The 11,079-nt window shown below is 36.7% G+C and overlaps 1 protein-coding gene across 14 annotated transcripts in view; it reads left to right on the top strand.

Annotated features, from left to right (window-relative positions):
- LOC144966304 (ras-specific guanine nucleotide-releasing factor 2-like) overlaps positions 1-11,079 on the top strand; it is a 376,265-nt gene that overhangs the window by 170,801 nt on the left and 194,385 nt on the right. The window lies entirely within an intron of this gene.

Below are 11,079 nucleotides of genomic sequence, written 5' to 3'. Positions count from 1 at the left end.
AATTTTCGACGTTTCACAGTGTTAAAAATACTTTGTGTTTTAAATTTGGTCTTGTATTGTGGTATGACGCTTGCTTTCGGATCGGAAGGTCCTGGGTTCGAGCCTCGCTCGGCGCATAGTTGAGTCATTGGAAAAGGCTCTTTACTCACATTCTCTCACCGTACTCAGGTGTAAAGTGAGTACCTGTCCGTTAACAGCGTTGTCTCTGTCCGAAAAAAATTATAATATCGCCTTACAGTCCTAAATTTTAAATGTTGCTGTTGGACAGGGACCCTTTGTAAAACGCTTTGAGCAAGTTTAATGGATATTGCCCTATATAAAAAAAGCTCAAAAAAGCTCATTTTGATTTAGCCAGTTTTATCTTATTTCGTGACGTAATAGGCCTCTTTTGTGGAATCATCTTTTGGAGGTGTTTGTTGCTCTTGTTGAAATATTCAGTCTCGCTCATTGTCTTTACGCAATGAATAAGTATTGCGCTTTTCTCATTTTACTGTTCATAAGGTTCCACAATCGCGAACTCGCTCTTACATTTCAATAGAAAAGAGCGTTTTTATAATGTCGGTGACGATATACAAAAGCAACAATTTTAATATCGAAAGGATTTAAACATAATATACTACAAAACATTCATAGAAACCAGATACTCCCTAAATATATTTTAGAACGATATAGCACAATTGTGCAAAAGTAAATGACACCCCCCCCCCCCCCCCCCCCAAAAAAAAAAAAAGAAAAAAAAGAAAGCGACTAAAAACACAAACAAACAAACAATAATAACAACAAAAAAAAAACGAAAAGAAAAGAAAGAAAAGGAAAGCAAAACGGAAATAAAAAAACACTCCACTATGAATTTAACAATAAAAGACAGCCGGTGCAGGCAACGATAATTTCTACCACATAAAAAGTACAGAATATTCTCGTCATAAAAAGACAGAATTTGTATCTCGTCCCGTGTTGTGGTGGAGAGAGTGATTAATGATGTAGAAAATAGGTCTGGCGTCTGGTCCAACAAGAGTCTGACAAGCTAATCTATCCGCTCCACAAAAATTCGATACAGATAATTGATGCTGCTCAGCAAGAATGCCTTATTGTCCCACGAGATCATATCAATGTATAATATATTGTAATCTTTTTAAAGCAAATGTTTAGTTCAGAGTTTTAGTGGTCAAATACGTGGTGTTTGGTTGACTTGTGATTTAATGTAGCGATACCAGACACAAATCCCGAATATAAAACTTTTGTACACTGGACGGAGAACTTCCGTCGTTGAAGGTCTGGAACAAGTGACTATTATCTCAACTTCTTAATCTTCGCATGCAGCAGATTGCTGATTGAAAATGATTCTTAACAAATTGAACCTTCATGACATCAATTAAAAATTATTTGAAAGTGACAGATCATAGAAACAATGCATAATGCATATTTTTCTTTCTTGAAATCCTGATTTTCCCAAAAGCTTTATCAATTTTAGTGACAATGGGAGGATCTTTATTCAGGTTTTCGTCTAACCAAATCATCAACCACATGATATGTTGGTGTCCAATTATTGGATATTAGACTTAACAAATGTAAACACACTGTTTTAAAAAAATCAAAGTTGTAAACACCCATGTGTCAAGCTGAACAAAATGACCAATCGTGATGTTAGATATTTCAAAACATGTGAACACGTTTCACTGTAGGACAATTTTAGCACATTTTGCAATGTGGCCAATGAAACTAGCACATTGCTTTCCTTCCTGGTAGAGTTGTATGTATGCTTGACACTTACTATTTTATTTTCTTTGTGAACTTTCGCATCATCGATGGTTTCTTTCTACCCTTTGGACGGGCGCTTATTACTAAGTCACTAATTCCATTCACTCTTTGTTGCGGGGCAGGAGGTGATTGGATGGAAGTTTTTTTAACCCCCCCCCCCCCGGTGTTGAGAAGTAAAATCCTAGTTTACAAGAAGTAAACATTTAACTGTCACAACTTAACTTAATCGCAGGATCACATTTCTTGTGATATTATTAGTTGTCTAAAATTGATGGATATATTTGAACAATCTTTTCAAGGAAGGTATTGTGGTGGAGTAAACCTGATTCTTAAAATTGAATTATACTCTTAGATTTAAGATTCGAGTTGAAATGTCACCGATAAAAAACAAATTTCGCTTCGTAAACTTAAAAAAATCTTAAATTTTATAATTCTTATCATTTTAAATTTTAGCTCGATTTTCTTTATCTACCTCCTTCCAACAAAATGCCGGATAGACGCAGGTGCCATATACACTGCATTAAGAAAAACAAACAAGTTCACGGTTTTATTGCAATTCGCAGTTTTACAATATCCATTTTGCAAATTTAACATTTTAGAATATTACGGGCAGCTTTTAATTTTGACGTTAGTACTATGGACTCCAGCAATGTCTTTTAAAACTTTCAATACATCGGCTGGATGTCTGAATTTGAAGTCCATGCCTGTATAGAGTATAAAGTCTTTTAGCGTCAATAAGAGTGGGACGAATAGAAAGATGTGTCTGTATTTACAAAGCAAGCGGACGGGTTACACAGAAATGTGCTATGAAGTAAATATATTGGATGAAATATTCTGGAATGATGTGACTATGATTTTATCACGACTCCTGAATGGTATCATTTCTTGAAAACGGATGGTCCATTTCATTTTATTTTTTCCCCTTTATAAATTTTGACCCACCACGTCGATCGAGTTTTACGTCGCAATGTACTGGATAAAGATAATTCGGTTGTAAAATCAAAGTAATTAGAACACGGACTTTTTAAAAATAAATAAATAAATAAATAAAATAAAATTTTCTTTATTCATCACCAAGGGGAAATTTGTCTTTAGGATCTATTCCAAGGGAAGACTGGAATAACCCAGGCTTCAGCCGAAGTGCAGCGCCGCAAAGTGAGCTAGGGAGAGGTGACTTGCTCAAGGCCACACAACGAGGCGGGTAATCGAACTCGATACATTTTTGGGTACGAAGCAAAGACCGTACCGCTGAGCCACGCTGACCACCAAATGCTATTTCACTCTGTTGCTTTTGGTAGGATTCGGTTCCTGCGTCCAGCTAGGGCTATTTGAATAGTTTCACAGACCGTCGTGTAGCCACACTATAATTTGCAATTATGATTCCTTTCAGGTTTTGCTATGTCTCATCCACCGTTCTAAGTGGGACTCAAATGAAATCACGTGACCTCCAACCAGTTTGTCATTAATCCCCTTGTTTTATTTGAATTATCGTGTTAAATTTTTCATTCAACTCGGGCTTCTTAACATTGTTTTGTTGTGTATTCTTGTGTTGACAATTATTGTGTTCTTATTTTTACTTTATTGTTAAAACTCAAAAGTCTTACAGTTCTGCACAATCTCCATGCAGTTTTTAGTCTGGCCTTACGCACAAGTCATATTTACATTGAGCTGTATTTTTGAGCTTTTTTAAATATATAGCGCAATATCCACTAAACGTGCTCAGAGCGCTTTACAAGGGGTCCCTGACCAACAGCAACGCTTAACATGTAGGACGTGACATGATGCTTGTTAGGCGATATTACATTTTTTCGGACAGAGACAACACTGTTCAAGGCCGGTGAGAGAATGTGAATAAAGAGTATTTTCCAATGACTCAAATAAACGCCGAGCGAGGCTCGAACCCAGGACCCTCCGATCCGAAAGTGAATGTCATACCACAAGACCACATAGCCGCACATTGCATTTGTTATTGGAAATCCTCTATAAGCCAATTTTAGATTAAGTCACATGGTTAGATAGCTATTTACCCCAGGCTCTGTTTTAAACAGTTTTCTTTGTTTTGCTTTGCTTGAGATGCACTGGATAAACTCTAAATTCAAATTTTGGAGTTTTGGTCTATTTGCTATGTTACAAAAGTTATTCGGCCAACGAACAGAGATGCATTTACGAGATGGAAGTCGGTTTGGACGAATTCAATCCCTCGAGGGGGCGGGGACATACACTCCTCGAAACTAGATGAGAAGTTGCCAGGCTTCTCCACCAGTAAGAGGAAGAGGAGACACTGGGTGGTAGGGAATCGACTTCGGTCGAGAACCTTCCTCAGGGCAAAATATCTTCATCAGTGGGGACATTCCAGCTGTGCAACATGTACCCGATGTGGGATAGAAACCAAAACCGCAGAGCATCTAGTTGAACGGTGTCCTGTGTCGAAGCTTCCGAGCGGGTTTGCGACGGTGCACGAATGCGGTGAAGAATTTTTGCCGATTGGGTCGATTGTCATAACATAGTAGCGTGAATACCATTAGAAGCTGTTGCCCCCGTTTGTTGCAGTTGCTGTGTCAATTTATAAAACAAGAAAGGATATAATAATTAAACTTGAAATATAGAACTTTTACATATCGACCCATACCATCTACACACCTTTTATGTCAACATCAATAGCGTTATCCATTGTCAGTATTTTAGCGTGGCATTGCATTAATTGCTCTGCACACGGCCCTCAAATGTTATCGGTAAATATTTATCGATGTTAGAAAACACGGATTGAGTGTGTTAGATTGTGAAGATTTCTGTGTTTGAATGTGTTTGCAGATACAATAGTGAAAGCCGGGTGGTGTAGTGCATCCATTATAAAAGCTATTCAAGTAAATAACATGATATAATAATAATATATCTTTATTGTTCTAAAAAAGTGGCAATTTGTCATTTGGTTATACATTTATAACAATACAATATACTGACATAGATACACTCACACATACTCACACTAGTAACATCGTAGTCATCGTCACCATCATCGGCATCATCATCATCGGCATCATCATCATCATCATCATCATCATCATCATCATCATCATCATCATCATAAAAAACAACATAACATAACATAACATGCATAACATAAGATAACATAAAATAATTTAACATAAAAAGATAACTGATCGGATTATTAAGGCACTTTTTGAATACACACTATGATGGAAAAGGATAGAGTTCAAAATTTTTCTGATATCGTCCTGACCTAGGCGCACAGATTATAAGGTCTTTCTGTTAATCACATTTTAACAAGATTTAAGATTCATAATTTCTGAACGTTGATGTTTATCTTCTACAATAGTTCTTATTGTCCGATATAAAAGGCTGTGATCTGCAAGCAACCTCAGTTGGGTTCCTAGTTCCTGGTGGAAGTTTCTGTTTTTGATCGTGTTGCGTGGAGGACTGAGTGGTAATTTTTGTTGTTGTGTCTCCCATCCCCTTATATCTAAATGTTTTTCTCTTTTTCTGGTTGCTTTCCGTCTTTGTCTTGGAATGACATTATTCGTCTACTTGGTTTCGTCCTATCAATACAATGTAAGTTTATGATGTAAATGTTGCAGCTCGAAGCTCGAAGAAATAATTAACAATGTGAAATAGAATATAAGATTAAATTTAATTACAAAAACAGATCAAATGAACGTTTCGGGTTACGCCTTTATCAACAAAACTGGATGAATGAAACACCACAGATGAATGAGATGATGTGGTAGTGGCGTAGTTAAGGTGAATAATCTTTCTTAAAGAGCACCGAGAACAATGACGTCATTTAATGTGGTAAAACATTCACCCTCGTAATTTCTGTTTGTGTTGACAGAGCTGCTACTGTAAATTTAATTTAATTTTTGTAACTATTGACCCGTTCTGGTCTGCCTGCTGTAAGACCTATATAAAACAACACAATAATTGCGTCCTGCCTGCGGGCCTATATATCCACTTGGTGAAATACCGCCGTACACTTGACAAAACACTTTTTCCATAAATAGAGGTACCTAAATGAGTCAATAAAACATATATATGTATTTAGTGTTTACTTGAAAAAGGCCAAAGGCCGAAACGTCGTTTGTTTTGTGTTGTTCATTCATGAGTCAGATTTACTCCTTTTATCTTTATCTCCACTTTTTCCATTAGGAGCGAGTAATTTTTATCTCTTGTAACAATCAATTCAAATCGTCAAAACGAAGCTCAAACCCAGAACATTTGTGATGCGCCATCTCAAGACAGTATTAAGTCGGAGTAGTTTAGATGCTATGTATTGAATCTATGAACAACGATATGAGACGGGGATTGATTAATTAGCATGATCTATATTACCTTTTCATGTGCTCGAGGTCATTGGTCACATTGCACAGTGTGCTCGAAGTGACCCACATAGTGAAAAGTGTCCACAGTTTGAGAAATATCTAACGTCGTAACTGGTCATTTTGCTCAGCCTGACTCATGGGTATGTTTACAACTTTCATAAACAAATCAACGTGTTAACATTTATTAGGAAATGTCCAATCGTTGTACAGCAACAAATCATGTGGCCAATGACTAGGTTGGACGAAAACATGAATATAGATCGCTCCCATAGATGTAATTGAATCTTTTTCAGTGATAATATATATATATATATATATATATATATATATATATATATATATATATATATGTGTGTGTGTGTGTATATATGCATGTGTGTGCGTGTGTGTGTGTGTGTGTAACCATAAACGTTTAAAGAGTTGTTGATACTGTATAGTGAAAATTACTCATAAACATGGATGGCGAAAAACAATAACAAAGACCTGCGTGATGTCATCTTCGTTCTATCCATAGATCGTTCCCGTTCCACTCACTGGATTGCATGGCTGAGCTGCTTTTTAAGTTCAAACAATTTTCAAGATTTTATTTTAAAACTATAACACTGTACACAGCTTAATAGTGTGAGCGATTGGCAATTAAGAGAATAGAGCCAATATCTATTCAGTTACGGGACAGCAAGGAAAACGGATTTAAGCTATTGAAATTCCTTCATTAAGTCTTATTTTTAGATTAGATTTGTGTTTGCTGACACAGATAAGTTTACATTATTATTCATTCTTATAGGTACTGTTGTGCGTTCACGTATGGTGTCGTTAATCTTTTTATTTTCGTTTTAATAAATGGATTTATTTATTTTGATTTTATCGGATATATCAATGCAAAAAAAAAAAAAAACAAACATAATACATTATCTTTCATCATTATTGTTCACGTGACTGTAATATGTTATCGGCGTGTTATCGGCGTGTACATATATGCAGGTCCGACATTCGAACCCACTTAAATTTTTGTAATGGACAATTTATTGCGTCCTATTTCGAGATTTCCATTAATGCAATGAGCCCATAAGGAACTGGGTTATCAGACCTGCAAATAAGTGCACGTCGTGTCTAAGGTATCATCATATAGTTTTCAAGTATTACCGTTCATTTATTTCCCTTATCAAAACGTGTCCATTTTATTTGATATAAATAAAGTGTGAAATGTTTTTATTTAATTTTTGTCAGAAAACGTATAATTCATCAGAATATATCCATTCATTAAAATGGCTAAAAAAGACCCAGGTTTTAAACTTTGACAAGTATTAGGTCATGATGATTGAAACAATGTTATGTATTTCCCACCCCCCCCCCCTCTCTCTCTCTCTCTCTCTCTCTCTATCTATCTCTCTCTCTCTCTCGCTCGCTCTCGTAACATACACATTTACACATAAACACAACACATACAGTCTCTATCTCATATTCTGCGAACTTCCCTCTTCCTTCCTATCTATCTATTTATCTTCAATATTAGATACAAATCCGGTTAGCAAATTCAAAAGCTTCCCAATATCAAGCTATGAAAACTGCTATTCAGGACAGTTCCAGTTTCCCATATCTTATGCATTTTTGATAAGTCAAGCCGATCGGGGGACATAATCATCTGCTCACTAGATGTAGTCGTTGTGGCGGCCTATATTAATTGGATTCTCAGCCCATCCACCATGCGAAATGAGGGTAAATTATGACAGAAGAAAAAAGTCCAATACAAAACCTTGGATAAAATTACAGCTTTCTTTACTACCTAAGTAATTTGTAAATTAAATTGGATTTCTTTTCTTGAGCAAAGAAACGAAAAAGTGGGAAAAGGCTGATAATGACAGAGAAAATATAATTGAATGGAGTGAGATAGATAGATAGATAGATAGATAGATACAGAGAGAGAGAGAGAGAGAGAGAGAGAGAGAGAGAGAGAGGGGGGAAGAAATAAATAAAGAAATAAAAAGAGAGTGAGAGAGACAGAGAGAGAGAGAGAGGGAGAGAGAGAGAGAGAGAGAGAGAGAGAGAGAGAGAGAGAGAGAGAGAGAGAGAGACGAGCTACTACCAACTCAAATGACTATCCTGAAGAGAAAAGTAGTGACAGCAATGATATATTATACTCGTTGGTGACAGTGAGTTGAAAAATGCCATAGTTCCGTTTTGCTGGAATCTGGAAGAGATCCACAATCACCAAAAACAAACACGACACCACAACATTCATTGAGATGAAATTCCTTCCTCCTATCCTCTCTCTCTCTCTCTCTCTCTCTCTCTCTCTCTCTCTCTCTCTCTCTCCAGCCCCTGTAAAAAACAAATATTTGAAAATGAAGCGTAAAGTTTATTTTAAATATTATTTTACCCATGGGCTATAATATTCGTTTTAACTGTTTGTCTTGTCCTCAGTATTTCCCCAATCTTCGCGACAAGCTTCACACGTTTGCCCGTCGGGCTGTATCAGCGAATTCTTTAATTTGCTTTTCCTTCTGCCCTCAGGGAAGACTCATTTTGAAATTTTCCACTACGGAAGCATAATTTCCTCCAGCCCTTCTCCTCATCTTTGTGACCTCCAACTACATTAACCAATTAAGTGCCGGGCTCTGGAGAAGAAAAAACCCGCGAATTAATCAAAAGAATTGGCCAGAAAACTCGTCCTTCAAATATCGACCGCTTTTAATGACTTCGTCCCAGGTTTGAGAGTTTTGCCAAGATTAGGGTAATTCAAATCAATCGATATTTGAAGGACACTTTTCTGACCAAATTTTTAAATAGACGTTTTTCCAGATTACGGCAGTTAATTGTTTAATTTCATATGTTCAGTATCAACAACCGAATAATATGAGAGCGAGAAAAGAAAAGAAAAAAAAATATCTAAACCCCATTAGCAAGACCGAGACACGAAACAACATCAATGGCAATGCTTATCGCAATCCGTGTCAATTAAGATATTATCCTTGCTAGAAAAATCGGTTTTATGTAATTAATAAATGAATCCTGTTTTCATTTTCGACAAGGTTATGGATATCGATTTATTATTTTTTTTTGTAATACTATATCATAATTTTTGTTGTTACTGATGGTCATAATAAGTCTTGACGATGGGCACTAATGATGATAGTGACAATAATGTCAGCATCTCAAATGGTTACACTAAAACAAATAAATAGAGGTTTTGATATCATTACTTCATTTTATTCTCTCTCTCTCTCTCCATCTCTCTCTCTCTCACTCTCTCTCTCTTCCATTGCACACACACATACACACACACATACACACACACACACACATTTACAAATTTTCGCCTATATTATTATGACAATCTAATATAAATATATATATATATGTATTCTGTGTTTACTTGAAAAAGGCCAAGGGCCGAAACGTCGTTTGTTTTGTTTTGTACATTCATTAGTCAGATTTACTCCCTTTATCGTTATCTCCATTACACTAAAACATTATGACCATCTACCTATTGCAGCAGTATCTTTTCATACTAATGGATCGTCTTGAAGTGTGCGGGTATCCCTGTCACGATTTAATGCTCTACTAGACGCACTAGTGACAAATTAGGGAGCAGTCACTGATGGAAGATAAACATATGAAGACACACAACAAAAAAAAAAAAAAAAAAAACAACAACAAAAAACAAACAAAAAATATATGAAAATAGTAATATGGAATGGAAGCTATTCTGACCTTGAGCTCTGCTCTGATTTGTTCTCATACGAAGCCCCTTCATTTTCACTCTTTCGTTAGTATTTTCACGATCACCGGCTTCAGACTTCAGGCAGCCCCTACCGTTTTCTACTATTCTGACCTGTGATCAGAACGGCTGATGTTTGATCTCCAATCGAAAGAATCTGACTTTTGGGAATTATTTTGTAACTTGTATTTTTTTGCCTGGTACCATTTGTAACACACGTTTTCAGAATGTTAAAACTAGGTAGGTACTCTGCATTTCTGGACCATTCTCCCAACGAGTGCAAGTCAGTGGTCAACACCGTCAATCCCCACTAGCTCAGGAGCACTTGGTTACTGGTGCCTCAAGTAATCCCTGGCAGCTTCCCCAAGAGACGTTTATCTATCTTTCCTGCAACTTCCTCTAGCTGGACTCGATCCGTAGGGTTTCGGTCGTAGTAATGGTTACGGTCCATCGCGACAAACCGGGTACCTAGAATGGGAGCAGCTAGTTTTTGACAACGAATTTCAGAGTTGAAAAATGTTCAGCATCGCTTACTAGGAAGATGGATATATAAAACAGTTTTTGACGCGTTCATCTATAGACATACCACTTGCCAAAATGGGATTTAAGTAAGTTCCGACTTAAATGCTGTAAATGCTCACGTTTTCCCATTGCTGAGACCTGGAATCGGGAAGAATGCGCTCCTGAATAAAGAAATGTCTCCAAGAGCAGAGAATGCTATGTACGGTCAATAGCTTTGATTTACACTGGTTTTTGGCCATATAAATGTTGCATCTGATAACCATGATGATGATGATGATGAGGATGATGATGATGATGATGATGATGATGATCTGTTCTCTATGATGATGCTGGTTAGAAGGGAGTTGAAGAGTAGGAGAAAGAGGATAGCACTTGAACTTTCAGAGATACTTGGTTCATCATAAAAAGTGAAAGACCGTAGCCATCTTTATTTTATAGCCTGACTGTAGCCATCGTTATGTTATAGCCTGACACTGAAATCCAAAAGGACTGGCAGTTTGACGTCATTATTTGGTTTTTGCATCACCTAGTGAGTTGTCGTTAGTAGTGCTCATGGAAACAAGTTATTTCATTGGTTGAACTAATGAATACAACTCACAATTTGTTTTCTTTTGTGGCAAAAGACTGGCATTTTGACGTCATTTTTTGGTCAGTGTCAGGCCATAACTTTACGAAGGCCACGGAAAGATCCCCCCCCCTCCCCCCCCCACTCCCAAAAAATAAATTAGATATAAAATAAAAATA

This window comes from Berghia stephanieae, chromosome 2, assembly GCF_034508935.2.
Source record: "Berghia stephanieae isolate SIO BIC M18660-M18661 chromosome 2, UCSD_Bste_1.3, whole genome shotgun sequence".
NCBI lineage: Eukaryota > Metazoa > Mollusca > Gastropoda > Nudibranchia > Aeolidiidae > Berghia > Berghia stephanieae.
The sequence above is the reverse complement of the archived record's forward strand: the minus strand, read 5'-3'. Positions and strand labels throughout refer to the sequence as shown.